The sequence below is a fragment of the Lemur catta genome, chromosome 1 (genome assembly GCF_020740605.2).
Source record: "Lemur catta isolate mLemCat1 chromosome 1, mLemCat1.pri, whole genome shotgun sequence".
Classification (NCBI taxonomy): domain Eukaryota; kingdom Metazoa; phylum Chordata; class Mammalia; order Primates; family Lemuridae; genus Lemur; species Lemur catta.
The window spans coordinates 40,193,640-40,218,819 of NC_059128.1; the positions used below are offsets into that span (position 1 = coordinate 40,193,640).

A 25,180-nucleotide genomic window follows, 5' to 3' on the forward strand; every position below is an offset into this window, starting at 1 on the left:
TGTGTCCCTGGCTAAATCCTCATCATTCCTCAAGAGAAGGCAGATAGTTGTCAGGAATGTTTTTGACTATTTTAAAAAATTTCAATAAATTTAGGAGGTACAAATGTTTTTTTGTTACATGGATGAATCGTATAGTGGTGAAGACTGGGCTTTTAGTGTATCTGTCACCTGAATAGTGTACATTGTGCCCAATAGCCAAATTTTCATCCCTCACCCTCCTCTCAGCCTCCCATTCTGAGTCTCCAATGTTTATTATGTCACTCTGTGTGACCATGCATGTCCATAGCTTTCATTTAAAAGGAGAGAAATTTAACTCAAGCTAACTCAATGAAAGCATAATTTATTTTTTCATGCCACTGATTAGTTCATGGGACATGGAGCTTCAGGCATGGCTAGGTCAAATGGTGTTGTCAGAAATATGTTCTGTTGCATCCTGAGACCTGCTCTTCTCCACTGTAGCAGGATTTCTATGCATGGTGGACAAAATGGTTCTCAGCAAACTTGCCATAGTCTGTAATGATAGCATTATTACCCAAAAATGGGCTACCCCTGATTTGTCAGGCTTAGGTCATTAGCTCATCTCTGAACTAATCCCATGGCAGGGGAATGGAGTGTTCTGATTAGCAAGGCCTGGTCCACGTGCCATCGTTGTAGCCAGGGGTGCTGCATCAGCAGAGCTTGGGAAGAGAATGAAAAAAAGCAGAGGGGTCTTATCACCAGAAGGCAGCATACTTAGCAAGAAAAGACAACAGGCATTTACTGTAGGCAACTCAATGACTTTAAAAATCAGAAGGACAAATAATGTGTTACTTTCAACTCTTTGGATGTTTTCTAGGTTGTACCCTTTTCATCTTACTATATTTTTCAGCTAAGTACATTTTACAGCTAATTAATTTATGGCTAGCATTTATAATATTATTCATACAGATCTCTCATTCCTCTAACTTCTTTTCTAAACTTCTGGCTTTTCAACCTAGAGGTGCATGATTGGGAAGATTGAGGCTATGTAGAAATGGGGAACTTGAAAATTCTTTGATTTAAACTGATGAGACAGTTGGGTTTGAAACTTTGGGGGAATAATGACATAGAAAGTAAAATATTTAGCCCTGATTTAGGAAGTGCTTTGAGAGATTGTGACACTGGATGCTATCTGTAATGGGAAAGGAATGGTACTGACAGCTAGCATAAAAAGAATGCTAGAGTTTGTCTTCCACAAGTTTTTGTGTCTCAGGCATTTCAGCTCCAATTCACGCAGAGACCTCAGTTAGAGAGAAGAGGCCAGGGCATGGTTAAGACCAAATGTGGACCATGAAGGATCTTTGGCCAGTCATCCAAATGGTAAATGGTGTGCTCAGCTTTGACCTATGGCATCAGTAGCCAACTGTCCCTGGTGTGATCATTAGGGCAAGGCAGCAGACAGTGTGCAAGTCAATGTGTGGCCTGAGTGTGGGACAGGACCCCACTCAGCAATGGTGCTTACAGAGAGATCGGTGTTCATCCCTCAAGAACAGGTACTGGCAAAAACTAGGGGAACTCTCCAAACCTCAGAGAAGTGGTTTAGCATTGAAAGCAAAACTTCACACCCAGAAGAGATCTCTGGGAACAAATCAAGAAACAAAGACAATAATAGTGCAGTCATGAAGACTGGGTGGTTGGTCATGGCTTTGATCCAGGGCATGCAGTTGCCAGATGAATCCCAGATTCCAATGACTGGAGGGTGTATAACGGCTTAGACCTTGCTGACTTGGATCACAATGGCTGAGACACTTGGGGCTGAGTTTTACAGATAAAGATACCAGCTATGAGAGACTTAGAATGAAGAGGAAAAAGGAAATGGTAAATTTGAAGCAATTCTCAACTAGTTTATATAAACTTACACTTATTTTTATATCTCAAAGCACCTACTCCAATGTTGGGCGTTGTACTCAGTACAGACATATTGAATCCAAGGAGGAATGACATAAACACACACTCATCTGTCCCAGTGTGACCATACAGAAAACTAGGGGTGATGAGCATAGCCACAGATGGGGAGAATGCTGGCTGGACCTTCTGGCATGGCTCACTTAACCAGATTGTTGCAGGGTCCTAACCAACTGTGCCAACCAGCTTCCAGGCCAGACCTCCAGGATCCACCAAAACTCTTGTTAATGCCAGTCTGCCTTCTAGCTCTCAGGAAGCGATGCGAGTGCCTAGGTCTGTGCTTCCTTGAACTTTGTGAAGACAGTTATTGAAAGTAGAAACATGGCGGGCTTCACCCCCAGAATGATGACATCTCCAGGCCCACTGACTATCCAGGAAGGGCATTTTGGTGTTTTGGTTATTTTTTTAGTTTTTATACTGGGGCAGCTTGGTGCAATGAGCTGCGACATTCTCACCCATTGTCTCTTTCTGGCTCTAATATTAACGAAATGCTCTTGCCCCTTATGTGCTTATTTCCTTCACAAACAGAATGTAAAGGATTATAGAGGAAATCCCTTGTGGCTTCCATGGCTGCTAGTCATATGAGATTGCTAAATAGTTTTTGGAACCTCTTGGGAATCAGACAAAGTAGGTATTACCAGACTATCTTGGCTATCACTGGGCTGACAGATGTCACATCCAGGTTGTCCTCATGCCCAAGTAGTTAGTGGGAGCCAGTCCAGGGCTCCAAGCTGGCAGTCCAAGGGCACACACAGCCGGAGTGGGCAGTGGGCATGACGCAAAGTCAAATCTGAGCTATGCCTGGGTCAGGCAAGCAGGTAGCCTGATAGGTAATCAAGGTTAAACAAGGCAAGGAATAGAGTTTGTATCCCTTATGCCAGAGAACATTTAGGTGGGGAAAAAGTGTCAATGCACTGAATAGCTCTGTGTGCCCTTGTCCGTAGGAAAAGCTTGCTTAAAGGACATCATGAAGTTCTATTACAGCCTGCTACCTTCTTCGTTGGTCACCACATCCTTCAATCTCAAAGCTCTATTAGTGAAAGAAATTCTGTTCCTATTATGTGGGGCTTCATTTCTATGAAACTATCTCTAAACATTCCTCCCTACACACGCAAGAGCTGTAAGTCTCAGTGTCATGAGAGGCTCAGGTCTTCCTATCCAAATTAGTGTTAGAGAGTGGACACAGGGATAATATCTTCAGAAAGGTATTTAGGAAGATTTTTCTTAGGAAGATATTGTCTGTTTAAGAGGACGCTTTCTTTAGGGGCTGGGAGGGAGGCCTTCCCTGTCCTCTTGACTACTCCTCCCCTGCAGCTCTAGCTCCCCGACAGGGCCCGGGCAGGTGTCTGCTGTGGGGAGCTGCAGTGCTGAGCCTGGGGCCAGGGTGCAGTGTGAGTACTGCTGCGCCCAACCTTGCCGCGGCTCCAGTGGGCTGTGGCATTTGTATGCAAGATCCCTGAGCCTCTGCGTCCTGCACAAGCACTAAGGAGGAGGCAGCAGCACTGGACAGACATTCTCACCTCACCCACATAAATCCTCAGAGGGTTTCCCTCTGTGGGTTTATAAAAGCCCTTTATCTAATTCATGGCTCAGAGAATTGAGCTCGCTGGCAAGAGGCTTTTTAAGTCACATTTTGAATAATTTCTCAGCAATTCATTACATCGGAAAACAGGTCCTTTTTGTTCTAATACTTAGCCTAGGAATGTAATTTCTCTCTGCCAAATTCATTAGCAAAACCTGTGCATGGGGGCTGAGCATCTCTGGCCAATTTCTTAAATGTACTAAAACTTGCTGATCATTGAAATGTAAATTTTTACCTTTGGCTGGAAATGATTCACGAGTCTTAGATTGTAGGAAATAGCAATGTCACTTTCAAATGCCCGGGATAGCTCCAGACCAAGTGCCCATTGTGAGATGGGACTGAACGCATGGCAACCAAGAGAGATGGCCACATGTCATCTCTCCGATTGGCCACAGAAGGGAGGACCGTGAATGAACATGGTCACAGCTTGAGGGAAAAAGAGTTCCCTGCACTGGCAACATGAAGTGACCCAGAGCTCAGCAGAGCCCCACGACCAGGTCCAAACTGTTCAGGCCTCCTGGTCACACCCATTGTTATCACAGTTAGAACAGTCGGGCCTTGCCACGCCACGCTGGCCTAAGCAAGGCGGAGGACAGGACTCTCCAGACGGAGAAGAGAGGGCAGCATCTGAGGGACCTCAGACAAATGACACTGGTGAAATAGGAAGAGGCACAGGAGCCACCTTAAGGGACCAGGCTGCTTGATACAAAGCCGGATATGCTTAGTGCTAGTTATGTACATTGTTTATATTATGTGCAGTATAAGGTATTATATTTATACTATAGTGCTTATAAATATATTTGCAATATTTAATATAGTTAAAGTGAAATATTGGAAAAATATACTATACACTTTGAACATATACTTTATATATTTAAAAATATGTATTAATATAGATGCTGGGGAAAATACTGGAACAAATCAGGTTACAAGGCTATTGATTCTGCTGACAAGATTAAATTTTTGGTTTCTTCTTTATGCTTTTCTATATGTTCTAAGTTTCATTTAGTAAGCAGAGTTTTCTCTTATAATTATAGTTGTCATTATCACCAATATCATATAACATTGATTGAATAATCCTTTTGCTCCTGGTACTGTGCCAAGCACTTCACATGTGTTATTTCAATCAACTTTACAACCCCCAGAGGGAACTGGCATCACAATTATTTGTAAATATGTTATTTTGTAAAAAAGCAAGTTCTGTTCAAGGTGCTCGATTTTCTCAAGGTGACTCACCACCAAGTGTATTAGAAACTCCTTTTTGGTCACTTCCATAGAACATTCTGTCCCTGAGTTTGAAGTTAAGACAGGTTCCTAGGTAGGTAGCTTGTTTGTGCTGGTGTTCTCAGTGCCACTTGGGAGTCTGTAGAGGTGAATAAACGTAGATTTGATTTGTTTAAACACGGGAACAAATAATTGCAGAGCACTTACTATGCACCAGGTGCTCAGACATTGGGCTACAGATGAGAATGCTAAGAGAAAAGATGGCCTTCACCCTCGGGGTTTGGCGGAGTTACAGACAGGTGAGCAAGCTACAGCAGTGGATGCTAAGTGCCACCAAAGGAAGTCGTGGCAGTGGTACAAAGAAGGGACGTCTTCTGCCTCGGGGATTTCTCTATGTGGCAGCACATCGGAATTATCTGGAGTGCTTTATACGATTACAGACTCTGGAACACCATCCCAGACTGGCTGGATCCGAATTGCTGGGGCAGACCCCTGGGAATGTGTATTTTACAGCAGCTGTCCAGGTGATTCCGATTTGCAGTCAGGATCAGAAATCACTAGTAGATTCTTCTCCTTGATTTGCACAGTACGTGGTAGGTGCTATTGTTGACTGACAGTAACCTTCACTTTTAAATAAAGGAGAGAGAGAGTTTTATAGAATAAGAGACCCTTTTGGGGTATGGAAATCTGAGTAGAAAACTTTGGTTTTATTCCCTCATTCAAGCAATGTCCTACAGAATAATAAGAAGATATATCTCCCTGGTAATTTTTCTGTCAGCCTAAAACAATTGAGAATATTAGCAATTGTTTCATATAGTATTTGTGTAAATATTTCTATTACCAAGCATCTAATTCAGTTCCCATACATCAAGCAATTCAATTCAAAGAATGTCTTTTTTAGAACCTAGTATGAGTCAAGGACTTTGGTAATCAGAGAGCAGATAAGACATAACTCCCAACCTTAAGCAAAAGGGCTGTTTAGATAAATAATCTGAGGAGAGAGAGAGAAGAGGACTAAGGAGTAAATGCACATAGATGGAGAAAAGTTTGATCAGATCACACACAAGTTCAGTTTGCATGAACCTTGCAAATGGATTCATATCTTCCCATGCCACTGAATTGTTGGTTGTCCATTGAGAAAGAAACTGCTGACTTCCTATCCAATCTTCCTCTTCCCCTTCAGGTTACTGAAGCCATAAAGTGCATAGCAGTGGAGACTTCCAATAGAATTCTTTTTCCCTTCCACCCTTTCTGCAGCCTGAAATCCAGATTGCAATGGTTGGAGCTCCAGCAGCCATCCTGAGACAATGAGGCAAAAGCCCAAGCAAATCACAGAGACCTCAGCTCTAATATCTTTTGTGTTGTTGAGCTAAGGCCAGTATCTATTTAGCTCCAGACTTTTCTCAATATGTGGGAGAAATAAATCCTGTGTGTTTAAGCCACTGTAGTCAGGTCTGTTCCCAGCAGCCACAAGCACTATCTAAATGAAAACGTGCAATTCTGGTCAGGTACATCTATCTCCCAGAGCCTACATTATACATAGAGAAACCTACCAATGTGGTTCAAGGTACTTGTTCACAAAGCTTGCAAATTAGACTCCTCTACACCAAGAGAGAACTAATGAACATTTGATGAGGGATCTTCTATTTCACTTCCTTTATCTGTTACACGAAGAGCAGATAGCTGCCTTGGCAAAGGTCATGCAGGTAAATGGTCAAATGTGAAACTAAACCCACATGGGGCCCTGGGCTCTGTATTTCTACTGTTCTATTTCTTCATGGAGCTGTCCAAGAGGCTCCTGGACCCTCCTATTGGCCAAGGATAGGAAAGGCAGCCTTGACACCACTTTTAAATTTTGTTTAATCATTGCACTGTTGCAAAATCTATGAGATTTGGGGAAAGATTCTGCTGCCATGAAAGACTGGCTAGAAGGACAGGCTCCTCTTTCATTCTCACAGAAAACTGGCTCATGCCCTGAAGCTTGTGATTTCATTTCCGTTGTGTTGATAAACTACAAGTGGTTTTAAATTGAGCCATAAATTTCTCCAGGCCTTTTAAAGACCAACCTCTGCCTTAGATCCACTCACCTCCCATGGCAGTGAAATCTGGCTGGAGACATACACATACCACTTTGTGCACATTTGGGCTGGGAACTGGAAATTTACAGGCTGTGCCTTGCAGATTGACCTCGACTCTTTAATAGTCTGAGATGGAACCAGAGAGATTGCCAGTGTAGATGTGCCAGGGTTGGCACGTCTCTGGGACAGACCCAAGCCCCATCTGAGGAAGACCCTAACGCTATATGCCAAAAAGGGAACAATTTACTGGTGGCTCTGATGAACTCCTTGAGTTGACTATATTGACTTCTTGCTTTGGAGTTATGAACTAAAATGAGTTTTTCTTTTTAAAATCATGATTTTCAACTTATACACTTTGGCTCAGTTACCTATGTCTGAGCTACAGAATAATTTTGAAGTGTAAAACCACTATGTTCAGTGAGACGTGATTAGTAAAAGCCATCTTACCACTAAATCCTTTGTATATCCCCTGGTGGGTGTCTCAGCTCATTTTGTGTTACTATAACAGAGTATCTGAGACTGGGTAGTCTATAAAGAACAGAGAGTGAATTCTTACAGTTCTGGAGGCCGGGAAGCTCAACGTCAAGGGGCCTGCATCTGGAGAGGCCTTCTTGCTGCATCATCTCATGGTGGAAGGCAGAAGGGCAAGAGACCACGCACGTGCAAGAAAGAGCAAGAGATAGAAGGCACAGCCTCAAACCCTCTTATAATCGACATTAATTCATTCATGAGGGTGGAGCTCTCATGACCTAAACACCCGCCATTAGGCTCTACCTCCCAACACTGTTGCACTGGGGATTAGGTTTCCCAACATTGTTTGCCCTGGGGGACACATTCAGACTACAGCAATGGGTTGCATGCACAAGACCCTAGGCAGGTGTGGGGGTCCCCCTACCTACCCCTGCTTCTTCTCTGGAGTCAGTTCATCAGGTGAGAGACAGCAAAGTGAGTGTGGGATGCTTCTACCTAGCCGATGGGATGCTTGTGGCCTGGAAATAGGAGCAGCAATTCCTTCATCTGCACCCTGGATTCTTCCAGGTGGCTCAGTACGTGCTGGGTAGGGCTTCACATCTCCAAGTCATGGTCAATTCTAGTCTGTTCTTTGAGTAGGCCTGACCATAGCAAAAGAAAACTTTTCTAACTTTCAAGTTTTGCCTAAAGTCAAACCTATCCCCAGATGCCCCCACCAGGCCAAACACTCACTATCCATGCTACCCAGTCCTGGTCTACTTTAACCACACACAGCTTCACACTCCCAAATTCTCCTTTTCTCTCTCCATCAGTGCTCCCACTCTCACCCTCAGTACAGCTAATTTCAGGAAATGTTAGCAAGATAATAGTCTTATTAAACTGATTCGCATTAAGGTGTGAATAATCTATAGGCTCCTCACCACCACCCTGCCATACTCTTAAATTGTCTTCAATTTTAGGAATTTGAGTTTTAGTTCCAACTTTTCTTCCAACCAGCAATGTAGTGTTGAGTAAATTATTTTATTGTGGAGGTTTCTTTAATCAATTTGCATTTTCATTCATGCATTCAAGTATTTTTTAAGCAGTAGTACAACATAGTACTTAAATACGTAGATGACCTGAATTCCAATCTTATCTCTAAAACTTACAAGCTGTGTAAACTTGGGCAAGTTGTTTGACCTCTTTGTGCCAGTTTTGGCATCTTTAAAATGGAGAGAAGAGTAATACCTATCTCAAAGTGCTGCTTATTTAAAAACCACTTTTATCATGCTTAGGCCCTATTCTAAGCTTTTTACAAATATTATATAGATTCACACATACTTATATATTATATGTATAGAATGTATATAATAATGTATATGTAATATGTATATGCAGTAGCCCCCGTCCACAGGGTATATGTTCCAAGATCCCCAGTGGATGCCTGAAACCACAGATAGTACTGAATCCTATATACACTATGTTTCTTCCTATATATATGTATGTAGGAAAAATATATACCTATGATATGATCTACGAGAAAGTTTAATTTATAAAGTAGGCACAGTAAGAGATTAACAACAACTATTAATAAAATAAAATGATTATAAAAATATACTGTGATAAAAGTTATATGAAGGTGGTCTCTCTCTCTCAAAATATCTTATTGTACTGTACTGCAAGTAACAAGCATGGAAAGCAAAACCGTAGATAAGGGAGAACTACTATTAATATATGTATATGGATGCATGTGTATGTATATACATGTGAATATGTATATATGTAAAATAACTATTATAGTTAATCCTCATATATGAATAGCTATGAGGTAGGTACTATAATATTATCTCCATATTATGGATAAGGAAACTGAGATACAAAATGTCAAAAAAACTTCCTAAATTCATATAGATACAGCTACAGAGTGTTGTAAGGATGAAATGAATTAATATGTGAAGCACCTGGAACAGAGCCTGGCACATAGTAAACCCTTTATAAATGTTAATGATAATTATGATAATGATTAGTATTATAAGATTTCAGGCACTATACTAGAACTAGGGATACAGTGAGTAATAAGACATAGCCCCCGTCCTTTAAGAACTCATGTGGTGGGGAAGTGGCATGCAGATTGATAATTGTGTTGTAAGGTAAGTGTTAGAGGTATGAATAAAGGGCCGTGGAAGCAAGAGAAGAAGCAAGTGGCTCAGCCTGAAGCTATTATAGAGCAGCACTGGCTGATAAAAATATGATACAAGCCAGATATGCAATTTTAGAGTTTCTATTAGCCACATTTAAAAATTAAAAATCAAACAAACAAAAAAAAACCAGGTGAAATTAATTTCATCATTTACTTTATCTAACTCAACATATCAAAAGGTTATTTCAGTGTGTGATCAATAGTTCAAAAATTATTAATGAGATTTTATTCTTTTTCATGCTAAGTCTTTGAAATCTGGTGTGTAGTTTATGCTTAGACTAGTTATATTTCAAGTGCTCAATAGCCACATATGTCTAGTATCTTCTGTCTTGGTCAGCAAACACAGAAGGCTTCCTGGAGGAAGTGGCATTTGAACTGAATGAACAGGTTGGGCCCTGTTTCTAATAACTCATGAGGAGGATTCACTGGTGACTTTGACCCCAGACTCCACTTCTCTAGGACAATGCCCCATACAGTTGGCAGAATAATGGTCCACAAAGACCAGAATTAGGGGGAATTAAGATTGCAGGTAGAATTAAGATCTCTCATCAGCTGACCTTGAGAAGTGGAGCTAATCCTGGGTTATGCAGATGGGCCTAATTTAATTACAAAAGTCCTTATAAGCAAAAGGGGGAGGCAGAAGTCAGAGTGATGAGATATGAGAAAGACGCACCCTGTCACTGCTGGCTGTGAAGACAGAGGAAGGGTCCACGGGCCAAGGAGCGCAGGCAGCCTCTAGAAGCTGGAAAAGGCAAGGAAACAGATTTTCCCTGGAACCTCCAAAAGGAACACAGCCCCAAGGACACCTTGATATTAATCCACTGAGATACATGTCAGAGTTCAGACCTTCAGAAATGTAAGACAATCAGTTTGTGCTGTTTTGTGCCACCAAGTTTGTGGTAACTTGTTACAGCGGCCATAGAAATTAGTCCTATTTTCCCCTCTGGGCACTGGAGAGCCCACTCCTTGAATGGGTCTCTCTTCACCAGGCCCTGGAGAATGGTGGGGGTGGCATGCTGGGGATGTCCCCACCCCCCTTACCCCATCACTAACTACATTAGCAGGTCCTCAGTCATGGAACCCTCTCGCGTCCTGAACATCTCTCTGCTAGATGAGATAATGGAGGTAAAAGTCCTTTGTCATCACGAAAGTTCTCCTCATCTGGTACTGCTATTCATAATGTTAATAAAAAGTAAAGGGCGTTACTAATAAAAGAAACTGGGGGAGTGAGGGACTATATGGGAACTCTCTGTACTTTCTGCTCATTTTTCTGTCAACTTAAAACTGCCCCCAAAAAATATAATATATTAATTTTTTAAAAGTAATGCAAATACAAAAAAAAAAAGTAAAGGGAAACTGACTCACAACCCAGCACCTGCATATATGCAAAAGGCCTCCTTAGCAAGAGGTAAAAAGAGATCACGTAAGAAAAGTAATGAAGATACTTTTCAAAGCACAATTCAATAAGGAAGCCTGCACTGTGTAATTCAATAAGGAAGCAGGGAACCAGGGCTCAATTCCAGGAGTCCACAGAAAAGGGGGCAAGGCCACTTTTGATCCTCAGGAACATAAGACCTCTGGTGTCTCAGACCCTCACCCTGGGTATATCATCAAAGGATGGACCAGCAGCCCTGCTGAGTGATTTAAATAATGATCCCAAGCCCTGTCTGCCACACCCAGCCTCGCCCCATGGAACCATTTGAGTGTGTTCTCAACCATGGCTCATACTGGGAAAAGGCATCACTGCTTCTCCAAGAGCCAAGACCATCTCACTTCTCTGGAGGTGATTGTCAGGTCCCACTGACAACCGCAAATGACTTAAATGCTGAAGAGCTGGTCCAGGAAAGGAGAGGGAAGGCTCTCTGCCTCTGCCCAGGACCCTGAGTTCCCCTTTCTCACCGTGACCCCTTGGGGAAATAAGAGTGTGACTCACCTCTGTTTTCCTGTGAATAGTTACTCTCCTCCCTGGCTTCACAGGAGAAGCCTCGGACACCCAGCAGTGGGGACAAGGACACACACTCAGTGAATATTCTTAATGTGCTTCTGAGAACTTAGGATGAAAGACAAGAAACCTACAGGCGGGCTTCACCTCCTGCTCCCAGCTGGCCCAGCAAAAACAACTGGTTTTTTTTTTTTCCTGTTTTCCCATTTTTAAAAATAGTGCATTATAAGAGGATTTAAGATGCACGAGAGCAGAGGTTGCAAAGCCCCGTGGGGGAGAGAGGAGAGAGAAAAGGGTGCCCTGAGAATAGCAGTGCTCTCTCCTCCCGAAGGCCCGAGCTGCAAATGGACAGGGAAATTTATCACTTATTGCAGGTTAGAGAGCGGACGCTTGCATCCGTTGATATTCCAGGGTTACGGCAGTCTGGGATTTATGGACTTAATATAGTTTATGCTTTCGTGGCTTCATTGGTTGGGAAGCTGCAAGATTCCATGTTAATAAAACTCAAAGCAGGGATGATAAACCACGTCCGTCCCACAGGCGCGTGGGTGTCCAGCACGGGCCCCACCAAAATCTCAGCTTGGGACACCAGTTCTGGGGTTACTAAGAGCAGCTCCACAGCTCTAGCCAATTTTGTGCCCCCAGGCCCCTCCTCAGCAAAGCAACAAGTGTCTCCCAGAAGGAAAACTCAGAGACTGAAATTAGGTAAAGATAAGCGACTTTATGCCTGACCAGATGGGAGGGACTCTCAGGGCTCCTTAGAAATGCTAAAGGGGAACATGTAGCTCCTCTGTGGGTTTCCACATTGATGTGTTACCTTGCTGCCAATCGAAACAGTAGCAAAGAGAAGCAAACATTTGTTTCAGTTCATGGACATTGCCTGACACAGATATGGGGAAGAATTTGGTAAATAATTGGTCATTTGAAATCAGTGTTCTCCTTTTCTTGGCGGCATCCTGTAGTACTTATTACCTGGCAAGCAAATGACACAGCTCAGCTGGCAGCTTCAGGTCTGCAGAAATAGATTCAATTGAAAATCATCATCGAAGCACATCCTTTAAGCACCTAGTTATTAGAGAAGGAAGGAGAATATGTCTGTGAGCCGGAAGCTAGGAGTAATCCTAAGAAAACACACATTTTTATTCCTCTTGTGGTATTTCAGGACAGTCAGTTCGGCAGAACCAGGAGACAGTAGATTAAGAGCCGTTCCCAGGCCAGCCCAAGCAACCTGAAGACTCCTGGAATACAATGCACAGTCACTGCGAAACAAAGGAACAGGCTGCGACTTGGCTATTTTTAAACTGCCAATTAGAACGCCTAAAATTACGTGGCTAGAGCCACCACATCCGCTCAGAGTTAATCATACTCTTCTGAGCTGAAGTTTGAAATGTTCTATTTTCCGAGCTCCTGCTTAGAATATTTTAAAAGATTACTTTTTGGCTGTATCAGGTCCAAAGTCAAGTCGCAGTTTAGTAGAGTTTCTACTGGGAATGGCTTTTCTCCGTCAGAGTTCTTAAAACCTGTCTTTTAAATTTTTGTTGTTGTTTCTGGAAGAAAAATAAAGAGTAAAAAGAAATAGAGATTTTAAAACAAAAGAGACAGCTAGAAAGACAAAAATATCAAAAGAGTGACACAATGGCTCTGCGATTCTGTTTGACCACTCAATTCACTTAATTAGCAGTGGCCCACTCACCACTTACCCTAGGCCTCCTGTCCGGCAGGTCGTGCCGTCCACGCAGTGAGGGATGTGACATGTTGTTCAGGGCAAACACCTCCAGTTTCCTCCCTTAACACTAGACAAATGACATGTGAGAGACAGTGCATATTAAAATCTTCATCACACCCTTGTAGAAGACCTGATAGAGGGTCCAGACTTCATGAAGTCCACAGGAACCCTAAACTTGTGGCCCAAACCCCTGTTTAATGCGATCCTTTTGGTATTTGAGTAACTACAACCATTTGGATAAATGCAAGGTGATGCGGACAGTATCATGCCAGGTTCCATGGCAGTATCATATGAGATCTTAAAAGATAAAAAATAACAGTGGTTTTAGTTTACGGTGGGGAAATGGAGTTACACAATAATTCAATAATAGTTCCAAAGTTAAACTGGAAAAAATATCACCCAGAAATCAGAAATAGGGTTCAAATGGAACCCTGGTTGCCAGGTTCTTATCATCTAGGCCTTTGCTATTTACATACTACAGTATATCTTCATCCTGCCACAATAAATAATATAAGCTCTCTTCTCTCCTGAAAAGAGTTCATTCTGGGGACCAGACAGGGTGCCTATTTCTTTTTAATACTGCCCCTCAGTCCTGTGAGCTCTGATTAAATGATTTCACATGCTGAGTTACATAATTGGAGTTGCCTAGTTCCCAGCCATTTGTCTGCCAGCTATGAGTGTCGCTGTTTTAAGGGAATGACTGATACACTGAAGGAGCAAGACAAGAGCCGAGAGCTCCAGCAAACAAGGAATCCTATTCAGAGAACGTGGAGAACAAAAGGTCACCACTGCCCAGCCTCCCTGCTCATGCTGGGCCCCTCCCACCCCACACCTACATGCTCATAAATTGCAAATCCATATTCAAAGCTCAACGCTTTCCCTGGCAAACTGCCTCAAAAATTAAAATGCAAATAATGCTAAGATCTGGCTTTCAGCCCTTGTTTTATTTTTGTCATTTACCACAGCGTCCTTGGGCAAGCTGCTTCATAATTCTGAGGCTGCAGTTTCCTCATCTGTCAAAGGAAGAGATTAACAGAACCTCGGTGACATTCTTTGATTCCTCCTAGGCAAGTAGGTTAGAGTTACTCTAATGAAAACCCACCTCAATTACCCACACGCCCCACTGGAGAGTTCAATAAAAATAAGCCTAACATACAAAAATATACTACATGATTCCATCCTTATAAAATTCTAGAAAAGGTGCTAAATACAGGGACAGCAGATCAACGGATGCTTGGGTCTAGGAGTAAGGGGCAGGGGTATCAAGTGCAAAAGACACCAGAAACTTTTTGGGGTGATGGAAATGTTCTATATCTTGATTGTCATGGTGGTTATAGGCGTATACACTTTCATCAAAACTGATCAAACTTTGTACTTGAGTCCATACGAGTATGGACATACCACATGGATACATAAATTATACCTCAATAGAGTTGACAAAAAATAAATGATCCAGGCCCCATGACAAAAATCCTGAATCAAAATCTCTGTAGGTTGGGCCCAGGACATCAGTATGTTTAGCAAGCCCAATCAGTAATTCTGTTCGGCGCTAAGTTTGCGAATCACCTCATCACTGTTTTGCTGAGCTGGCTGAACATCCTGCAGCCGTGGCTTCCCTCAGATCTCGCTTCATCAGCTTGGCTTTTGGAGAGGAGGGGTGGTGTCACAGTCTCTCAGAAGAGATTTTGTTAAACTAGAAGGAACTTTGTCAAATCAAGCAGGCCAGTCCCCTGCCTCTGGGCAATCCCAGACACAACCCAGCTCCCTGGGTTCTGCCTAGTCTTACTGCACACAAAAGAGGATTCCAGAGTCTCCTTGAAATGAGCTCTTGAGTGGGCTTTATACTCAGAGTCCTCAGCAGGGGACAGCTTCAAATGGCAGCACAAAGCCCAATCTCCCCAAAGTGAGCCTGTGAGCCCCTCCTCTACCCCAACACTCCCAATGAGCCAGTGGATGCTGCTGTCTAGTCTGTATCCCAAAAGCAGTGTGGCGATCCTGAAGTTAGGTACTTACATTCCTACTCAGCTCCCTACGGAAATTAAGATGGCTACACATTGCACAGTCCTACAGGAAACTGCGCCTGATTTTTTTTTAAAACTCTCAACTTATAGTGAGGTTGTAGGAAGTTACAATTTTTAACTAAAATAAATATGCCAGATGGGGAAAGGATGAGTAATTCTGTGTGTCTGTGATGGTTCGCAGGATGAGTTCAGGAGTTAATGCATGACACCACCTATGATAAACTGCTGAGGACCCATAAGCAATGCATTCTGGGTTAAATTAAACTACCATCCAAACACGATTAATAAATCATGGTCAAGGGTAGATGTGAATATGACGTTGTATTTGGCAGTAGAGATTTTCCCTTCCCGGAGGCTGCCTGCCTGTCTGGATCAGGGCTGCTGCTACTCAGGCACCTGCAGCAACAGCACAGGTCACCCGCAAAATGCGGCTAATGTCACAAAGTAATCGCTGTATAGAGAGAACAGTTTGAATTACAACATCTCCCAACAATGTCGATGAAAATTCAATACCTAAGTCCAAGGGACTTTTATAGGATTATTGGCAAGATTATTTTTGTTATTGCTACTTTTATTTTTGTTTATGTCTTTTAAAGCAGCCTGATTCTATAGAACAATTCCTGATCTGGATCCTTTCATTAAGTAAACTTGGAGTAGAATAGTCAATATCCCTAAATAATGTAAGACAAAAATTACATGTACTGCACTGCTCTCAGAAGGATGAACGATGGAGCAAAATCTTTTCCATCAGAAAAGAAATATCTAGCACTGGAACAAAAAGGGAAAGGCTTTGGTGCCTCAAGAAAGCAGGCAATAATATTAATCCCATCCTAGTGGCAATGTCTGAGCTGGGAATGAAAGAGTTTTTCCTGGAGTAACACTAGTAATCGGCATGACATTAATACCTAGTAACTACTGCTTCCAGAGCACGATCTGCTGTGATAGTGTATGCCTCAAAGAGTTGCTGTGAAGACAAGTGAAAGAATGTACCTGAAGCCGTTAGTACAGTTTGGGGGCCATCATAAGTGCTTAACCAAAGGTAATTGCCATCATCACCTTCTTCTTCTTCATCATCAACCCTATTTCAGAAACAGAGAAACGGAAGAGCAGAGAGACTCAGTAGCCTGCCCAGGGTTGTAAAACAGTAAGCATCAGAACAGGATCCAAACTCATATTTGAGTGAGTCTAAATCCATAGTTGTAACCAATCTCTAGTACCTTCTTGGTATGTAGCTATGTAAACCTGCTGAGAAAATTATTTCCCTCAATACAGAATTACTCTCCTTGGCCCAGGTCAATAACTGAGTTTTGTGAAGGACTCAGAGGTCTGTATTTTTTTGTTGTTGGGTCTTGAATTAGGGTGTGGGTGCTGGGTGAGAGGGGCTCACAGGCTGGGGTGTATGTGGGGGGGGCGGGGGGGGGGGACAGTGACAGGCTAAGGGAGTCGCTTTGTGTAAGTCCTCATTGGAAGCGCCCTGGCTCCTGCACCGTCTCCACACCTCCTGCTCCAGGTCAGACTTACTTTTGACAGGTGTGCAGACCACACTGACATCCCATCTGGACTGCTGGGATTTGTTTCTACAACTATGGTGAATTTAGGGTGCATACTCACGTTTTTCTAAATGATTTGTTTCATGTTTTCTCTCAAGAAAAGACACAGGTGTCTAAGGTCAAGTATATTTAAAAAGTTATTTTTTTCATAAGGAAAGACATTTCAGCCCTGAGTGATGACAATCGCTTAGCTTGCCTGTAGTTGAGGACAGAAATCCATCTGTACTCGGAAAGTACTGCAGAAAGCAGAAGCCAAAAACGTTCATGGGCAGCACTGAGATGGGTTCTGTTGCTAGGGTGCCCACTGATGCATAAATAGATAAGGACTCCACAAAACCTTGTTAATAAAGTTGATGTGTCTTTGGTTGGCTGGCCAACTATGGCTGCCTTCAAAGTTATTAAACTTCAGACCAGGCTCAAGATTTATTAAGAGATCTTGCTGCCTGATAGTCTCTGTGGTGATATTCTTACAGCAGTTGCTGCCATCATGCTCAGCCACTGGGTAAATTTCCAGCAGCCAAGGTTTTGAGAAAAACTGAAGTCAAATTTAATATACTTCAACTACAACAAGAATGCAAAATAGAAAAAAAAGTAGAAAATGCCAGATACCAATGATTTCCTCACAAGCAATTATACATAATTGACATGAAAGAAGAATTTCTTCAGGAACCCAGGAATCTGGGGAAGAAACTTTTTGCTTTGCTTGAAAACACAGTTGACTCATTATTGTCATCTTCATCATCATCATCATGATCATCATCATGGCTAACAATTGTGCCAAGCACTTTATTACCTCATTTATTCGTCCCAATAACTCTATAACATAAGTACAGTTATTATCTTGCCTTTTACAGTGAGGCTCCTGAGGTTTAACGCAAGTAACCTGCCAGTGTTTACGTGGCTAACACGCGGCAAAGCTAATCACTGAGGCGAGTCGCCTTGCAGAGTCCACACACTGCCCGCAGTGCCAGGCACAAGCTCTGCAGTCTTCACGAGGAGTTCGAGTCTCAGAGTCCTAAGCAGTAGGGACCTGCGTGTATCGGTACCTGGGTGTAGTTTCTCAATTCCCTTGACACCGGCTTCTTTCCCAAGGCATTTCTCAGGCCACACCACTGTGGGCCCTGGGTGGTGCCCTTGCCCAGCACCCCTGACTGGTCTACCTGGCTCTCAGGTCCCACATCCTGAGCCGTATCGTCTCTGAATTCCCTTCCACTTCCAGAGGGGGATAAAATGCCACACTGCGGGCCATTGGCTCTGAACTCCTGCGCCGTCACCAAGGGGCTAGGGATGCAACCCATGAGTTGGAGAACAGTTAGTTGCCAATAAGGTCAAGCTGCAAGGACAGAAGATGTGAGATAGCAGGGGATTGAACAAATAAGTCCCTTTCCTTCCTGCCTTCAATGAATGGCTCCGAGATGTGGTTTCCAAGAGTTCTCTAACACATACCCTGTTGAAAAACTTGTAAAGTGGAGGCCAGTGTGTGACATCCCTTTTTTTTGTTTTTCCATCTGTTCTTGTCTCGCTTGCCTTCTTCCCAAACCCTGCTCTGGGTATGTGTTTCTCAAATAAAGCTTCAGCACTTTAATCCTCCCCTTGGCTCTGCTTCTTAGAGGTATAGGGCTAAGGCAGTAGTATCTCAATTTCACAACTGAAAAAACTGGGAGAAGTAAAGTGACTAGCCCCGGATAACATAACCACTAAGGCAGAACAAGTATTTAGACCCAATACTAGCAAACTCAAAAGCCTAGTGTTTAGAGAATTAACCTCATTTCAGAAACTTGGTAGTTGATTGTTCAAAGCATGCAAGAGTCTAGTAAGCTGATATGAGACTCGTGTATTCACTCAGTCTTGAATCAGGAATGTGCACATAGACCACCACGTGCTCACACGCACACAAACATGCCCTCAAGTAGCAAATTCAAGTAGTTGGAGGAATAGTGCTTCCTCTTCTACTTCACTCATAAGCTTTTAATTGCTATTAATATTAATTGTAAACTTTTTCCTGATATCTTTCTTTTCCAGTTTGATTCAGTAAAATTAAGTAAATATCTGTTGGTGATCATCTACACACAGTCGACTGGGCAAGCCACTTGATAGTTTTCTGAATCTGATGCTCCTTATATATGAACTGGGCAGAGGAGAGTCCACAGTGTGATTAGCCTTGAGCATGCCCTAGACTTCCAGAATAGCCCCTTTCCTAGAACTCCAGCTGGGCTAGATGGGGGTCTTTCTCTGGATTCCAGAGCATACACCCTCAACCCTAATTGGGACACACAGAGGGATGTATAATATTATTAAAAGTTCAAGATATCTCAAGATACATAGCATATTTTCTCCAAAAATGTCTAAGCAAATTAACCTTGATGTATTTATTTCTCTTATGAAACAAATGTATAGTATCCATAATTTTTAGTTATAACAAGCGTTAGATAAAATCAACTGAATAAGATGGGATATGGAGATCCCAAAGTGGTGGAAATTATGCCTTTAATGCATCTAGGACATCAACAAAATCTTGTATCTGACCTGCGAAGATAAAAATCGACTAAACCAGTTCCTTGGAGAAATTTATTAGAACCAACACTTAAGAATTAGGCTTCAAACATCAGCTCCTTGAGAATACAAAGAGGTGCTTGTATTACCTTCTATTGTCAAAGCCTTTTGAAATATTGTGAAACATGGAACATCAGCTTATCTCTGTCTGAGCTCAGCATGCAAAATGAGGGAAGCGCTAAATCACACCACAGGGCGAAGAAGGGGTCCTTCTCTGTGTCTCCCCAGCCCTCCTCCACTCCGTCCAGAGGCTGTAGGGGATACCCACCTACCCCTGGCCCTCTGGACACAGATCTAAGTGCCCAAAGATGCTGCTCTTGAGGTTTTATAAGTGGCATTTTAAAGACTTCTTTTATAACTTCACTTGCACCTCTTACCATTGAAAAAATTCATCTTTGTCAACATCCTTTTTCAACATTTTTGCCCTCTACCTTCTGTTAAGAGTCAAGGCAGAATTCCTACAGTGTTCCCATTCTAAATGGAATATTCAGTGTCAGTGTAGATGATTTAAATATGTCTCCTCTAAACTATTGTCTCAGTTTTGGTTCCTCCTATGAGAGGTCCTGAGATAAAGACTTGAGTGAAAGTACAGTAGTTTATTTGGGTGGTGATCCCTGGGGGTAGAATTGAGGCAGAGGGAACGTGACATAGGGAAGGGAGAAAGCCGGTAACAAGTGTATTAATGAAGGGGTTACTTGAGTACCTGAAGCTCGAGTCCCCTGGTGAACACACCTCCGAATGCTCCCACTGGAAAACAGAGAACTGGGTATTACCCACCTTTCCCATCCCCCACTGGAGGGTTGCCCCAGGGGCATGAGCTCCCCTGCACATCCAGGTCACTCCAGTGTACCCATGGAGGGGTGGGGAGTGTGCAGAAGAAACCCTGGGCACAGAAGAAGTGAGCTGCAGGTGCTTAAGGAGGGGAGCTGTGGGTGTGCTGGAAACTGTCTTCCCTGCAGCTGCAGGTGGACTCAGGGGGCCCGGGGGCCTGGGGCAGGGCAGCTGCCTTCCACTTACCGTCAGCTCTCTCTTCTCAAATATTCAGGGCAGCTGCCTTCCACTTAACCCCAGCTCTCTCCTCTCAAATATTCCTTGAAAGTTCTTGACCAGGTTGCCTTAGGGAAGAATCTCACCTCTGGCCCTTACTAGTTATGTTATCATAAACTGACTTTAACCTCCCTGGATCTTAACTCCTTTAAAACGAAGATGGTAACAGTACCCACTTCACATGGCTTTGCAGAGACTTAAATGTGACGATACGTGTGAAGCACTTAGCACAGCGCCCAGCTGGGTGCTCAGTAAAATGTTCACCATCATTATGAGGCCATTGTTTATGTTTTTAAGAAGACATAATAGGGACTGAGATTTTTGAGACCTTAGTTTCAACTCTATGTTGCTACTGGCTAGTTGTGTCATCTTGAGAAAATCATCCAATGTTTCTGAACTTGAGTTCAGCCTATCTCAGCTTTCAACATGCCATCCTCACTAACCTTAATCGTTTCTAGCTTTTGATTTAAAGTGAGAGACATGAGACTCTTCCTCTCCCTTGAAAACTTAGCCATTCTGGGTTCTTAACTGGACGTATTTCAATATCGTTGTGTCTCGGGGAGGGAGAGGGATGGGGACCAGCCCGTCAGTAGAGCAGTCAGACCATACCCAACATGTACAAAGTCCATTGTGCTGTATGTGTGTGGTTCAAGGTGCCCCAAAACAGTTACAATAATATCAAAGATCATTGAACACAGATCATCATAACAGATATAATAATAAAAAAAGTTTGAGATATTGCAGAAATTACCAAAATGTGACACACAGATATGAAGTGAACATATGCTGTTTGAAAAATGGCACTGATACACTTGCTTGAAACAGGGTTACCAGAAACCTCCAATTTGTAAAAAAAAAAAAAAACAAAACCACAGTATCCATGAAGTGCAATAAAACGAGGTGTGCCTATACTTAGGTCTGAGGAGCTGGGGAGGCATTGAAGCTTTTTAACCAGGGAAGTGATATGATCAAAGCAGTGCTTTAGGAAGAATTACTCAGCAATATGTATGGATGAGTCAGAGCAGGGAAAGATAGGAAGGTGGGAGGACAGTGTAATAAGCTTGTCTCCTCATTGGTAGCACTTAGCACAGCTAAGTTATTGTTATTGTTGGAGTTAATAACAATAAAAGCTGCACTGATTGTGGGCACAGAGGCTGCACCATAGGCTCCCTTCTCTTACACATCCTATAACAAGATACAGTTTTCTGATCAATCACTCTGGGTTCCACCACTGGAAATTATTTTGTATCATTAGCTACCTGGCCCCACTGTGCCTCAATCTCTCCATAGGGAATGCCAGGCCTCTACCTATTGACACATATTTTTATTTCAGCCAGATCACAGTAAAGATGACTTGTGCATAGCATGCTTCACAAAGCACCATAACATTGTTGGATAGTTTTCAACCCTCACGAATTTCCCATGGCCTGTTAACCCCTGCCTCAGAGTAAACACATAGATAGGACTTTCTTCTCCCACCTGGCCAAATTGCTACAGAATTTATCTTTGATCCTAGTTTAAATTTTTAAATATCTTATTCTTCAGCTCTCTTTCTTAAAATCCTCAATATGCATGTCCCATCCATTGTTTCTGCCCGTAAGTAGGACAACAAATGCCCATCGTCTTTTTCATTAAGACAGAGCATCTATTTGTAGTCCTCCCTCACATTAGAATTCAAAACTGAGAGATAACTTATTTGGACAGAGACATTTCTCCCTGCTTCATAGCAATGGGCTGGCATCCAAGTGGGGCCTAAGGGCACGTCTCCAAATGACAGATGGCGAATAACTGGCTTTGTATAAGTAATTCAACCTGATGATTACATCTAATAATTTCAGGCCTGATCCTAGACACTCTGCCAGTGCAGAGAGAAAACCTACTGCCATTTCCAATTATGAAGCATCCTTGACAGCAAATATGCATTAATTTAAAAAATTCCGTCTGTGTACATGTATATGCTGTGTAGATGTTAAGGTGTACTGTCCCTCACAAGCTGGCATTAGCTTTTGTGGTTCATGAAGTATTGCTTTTAATAAATCATTATTACTATCTTTATACATGTACAGCCTCTAAGCCAAACTATAAATCTTCTAAGATAACTGGCACCTACTTATGTAAAGTAATAATCATAATATATTTACTATTTACTGAGTATCTGTTATATGGAAGACCTTGAAATGATTCTCTTAATTTTCACAGTAATCCCATGAGATATGTATTATTAACCTCACCTTACAGTTCAGGAAAGTTTAATAATATGTTCAACCTACGCAGTTAGCAAAGGTGGGCTAGGAATTTGAATTTGAGTTTTTTTGGGCACAGTCTCTATCCTATCTTGACGATCATTAAGAATCTATAGATATTTGCTAAATGAGTGAATGAGTGAGGGACTCTAAAAAATACACGTTTAACCTCTATTGATACTGGATCAATTTATAGCCACAATAATAAGGCTTAGACATTGCATATGTTCCCTAACTGTAGGTGATTGAAATGACATAAAATTAAGAGTTGTTTTCAAAAACTGTAACAAAAAGGGAATAAAATCCACAAAGTTGCACAAATGCATGGAGACTCCTCACCCTACACTCATCTTTTACAACCAACATTGACCACCACCACTCCTCAGGTCTGAATGTGGATTCATGTAGGCCACACCTACCAAGGACTGGCCAAGAGAAATGGATCCATTTAGCTGTGGGCCATCAATTTCAGAAATCAAGACTATGGCTTCCGGAAATGGAAACGAATTGGCAAAGGATTTCCTTGGACAAGGCATGGTGCTAGGTCCTGGGGTTGAGTTCCAACCTTCCCACCCACAGTCTAGGTTCTGAGGGACGTTCCTACAATATCTGGGATGCATCACCACTATTTCCCTTCCCTGGGACCTTACTAATCACCCAATAGACTGATAAACACACTCAATTCACATACCATATTCTTTGGCATCACAAGCTACAGAAGCAGCATGCTGTTATTTGGCTAGTGGCTACTGCTCTGTGCTACCTAAATGTGTGCCAGCGTTTCTCCACGGCTAAAGTGAATGACCAGAGGGAATGAGAGTCCATTCACATCTGTGTCCCCTGCCTTTTTTTTTTTTTTACTAGTTACTTCTTTTTTAGCTCATTTTCCCTTCTAACAAGTGAATTTTTCATTCTATTACAGGTTATCTCTTGAGTTCACTGTCAAGTTCATTTTAATTCTTGCATTCCCTTATGAGATATTCATTCAAAATGAATTGCTATCCTGTTAGTTACATAGCTTGGCTCCTGGCGTGGGAATTGTATTTCTTTAATGGCTTTATTCGTCTAAACATATTCTTTTTAGAGGTCTCCATTATCCCCCAGTCCTTGGAGAGAACCACTGGCAATCGTAGAATAGGGGCCTTTGCTGCCGAGAGGCTTGAGAAACAAATCTGAAATATTTTAAAACTAAAAGAGCCCATGAACTGATGCATGTCCTGGATTGACTGTTACTGGGCACTCAGCACCAAATACAACACAAAATGGCAATTATTCTTCCTGGCTGCCGGGGTGCCAAATGAGGTTTTTCTCTGCACTTAAAAATGGACAGAGGTTTGCAGTAATTGAATGAAATAATGTACAATAATTTAAAATATTGTTCATTCAGAGAGAGATTAGGCTTTAATTAAATGGTGTCATTTAATATACCGTCCAGAAGATACTGTAATTGGTTTCTTTAGCAGAGAACACAGTAATATCTGAGCTTTACTGAAGTGATAATGATACTAATTTAGCCCAGTGGATACATAAACAGCTTGGCTACCTCTGACACCCCCAGTGAACAAGAAGGAAGCTTTGATCATGACATGTGTATAACTCTTAATCAGTCATTTCTTTCTGAAATAAAATTACTAATCATCCCGACTAAACAAACCCTGTTTACATTAAATAGAGATGATATCTGGGATTGTTTAGGAGTAGTAAGCTGTTCATTTCTATGGCTACAAAAAGGTAGGGCTATCTGCAAAGCAGTTATGCAATTACATTTTATTTGAACAGGGAGAATGGCATTTATTATTTTTTTAAACCTGATATAAATGCAAAATAGTACTCACCAGTTTGTTCAAAGAGGGCAGACAATTTTCTGGCACTATAACAGCTGTGTATTTTAATTCCTATCTTCTCTTGGTCATTTACAAGGACATTTTCATTTCCAGGCTTGGCTCCTGTTTCCTCACTGCTCATTCCTGAAATGTGATACAATAAGGTCCTATTCTCCTTAAGCCATTCTGCTTGATAGTTCTGAACAAAGCCAGAAAGGGGGTGGGGAGGAGGTGGGGGAGAATTTACCTGAATCTAAACGGAAAAAAAAAATTACCTTCTAAGGTCTAAAGCACCAGGTAAATTACAAAGTAACCAGAGATGAGATTAAATTCCTTTGCTAAATTCTTTGTTTTCAAAAATACACACACTGTACCTAGGGATGGAAAACTTTCATTTCCCTGTTTGCAAATGACTGTAAACATGTTTATTTTGGAAAAGAATGGAAACAATGATTATAACAAAGAGCTGGCTGGGTCACAATGTCATAAAAACAGGTTGGTTCTGTCACTGGGTAGGGGAACAGAACTGGCAGTCAGCAGATAGGGTCCCTGGGGTGTGACCCCACCTTTATAGACTTTCCAGTGGATTATCAGGGATTTGCTACAGCCCTTCAGAGCTCCCAGCACATTAGAACTCAGGGAGGTAGTTCCTGGGCTTTGGAAGATGAGAAATGGAACCCGGGACACAGGAGTGATTGTAATGCTTCCTTTTTGTAAACAATGTTCTGAAAACTCTAACATCAGGATACTCCCCTCGAACTCAAGACTGCTGGCAGCCCAAATTGGGGAAAGGGATCCTGAGTTGAATAAAGGCTGCC

General features: G+C 42.2%; 2 long non-coding RNA genes across 6 annotated transcripts; both read right to left on the reverse strand.

Annotated features, from left to right (window-relative positions):
• Positions 1 to 262: 262 nt before the first annotated feature.
• LOC123648764 lies at positions 263 to 10,157 on the reverse strand. Of its 2 annotated transcripts, none has more exons than XR_006738779.1 (3): positions 10,131 to 10,157; positions 4,742 to 4,868; positions 263 to 677 (listed from the first exon to the last, which is right to left on the reverse strand). It is a non-coding gene; the product is annotated as an uncharacterized LOC123648764 (long non-coding RNA). The 2 variants fall into 2 exon arrangements; XR_006738776.1 differs by lacking the exon at positions 10,131 to 10,157 and adding an exon at positions 7,707 to 7,871.
• A 1,943-nt stretch (positions 10,158 to 12,100) lies between these two features.
• LOC123640384 lies at positions 12,101 to 24,496 on the reverse strand. 4 transcript variants are annotated; one of them, XR_006735969.1, is made up of 6 exons: positions 24,375 to 24,496; positions 19,953 to 19,996; positions 16,137 to 16,225; positions 13,100 to 13,192; positions 12,833 to 12,946; positions 12,101 to 12,464 (listed from the first exon to the last, which is right to left on the reverse strand). It is a non-coding gene; the product is annotated as an uncharacterized LOC123640384 (long non-coding RNA). The 4 variants fall into 4 exon arrangements; XR_006735964.1 differs by adding an exon at positions 14,086 to 14,138 and having other exon boundaries at positions 12,101 to 12,946; XR_006735962.1 differs by having other exon boundaries at positions 12,101 to 12,946.
• Between the last annotated feature and the right edge of the window lie 684 nt (positions 24,497 to 25,180).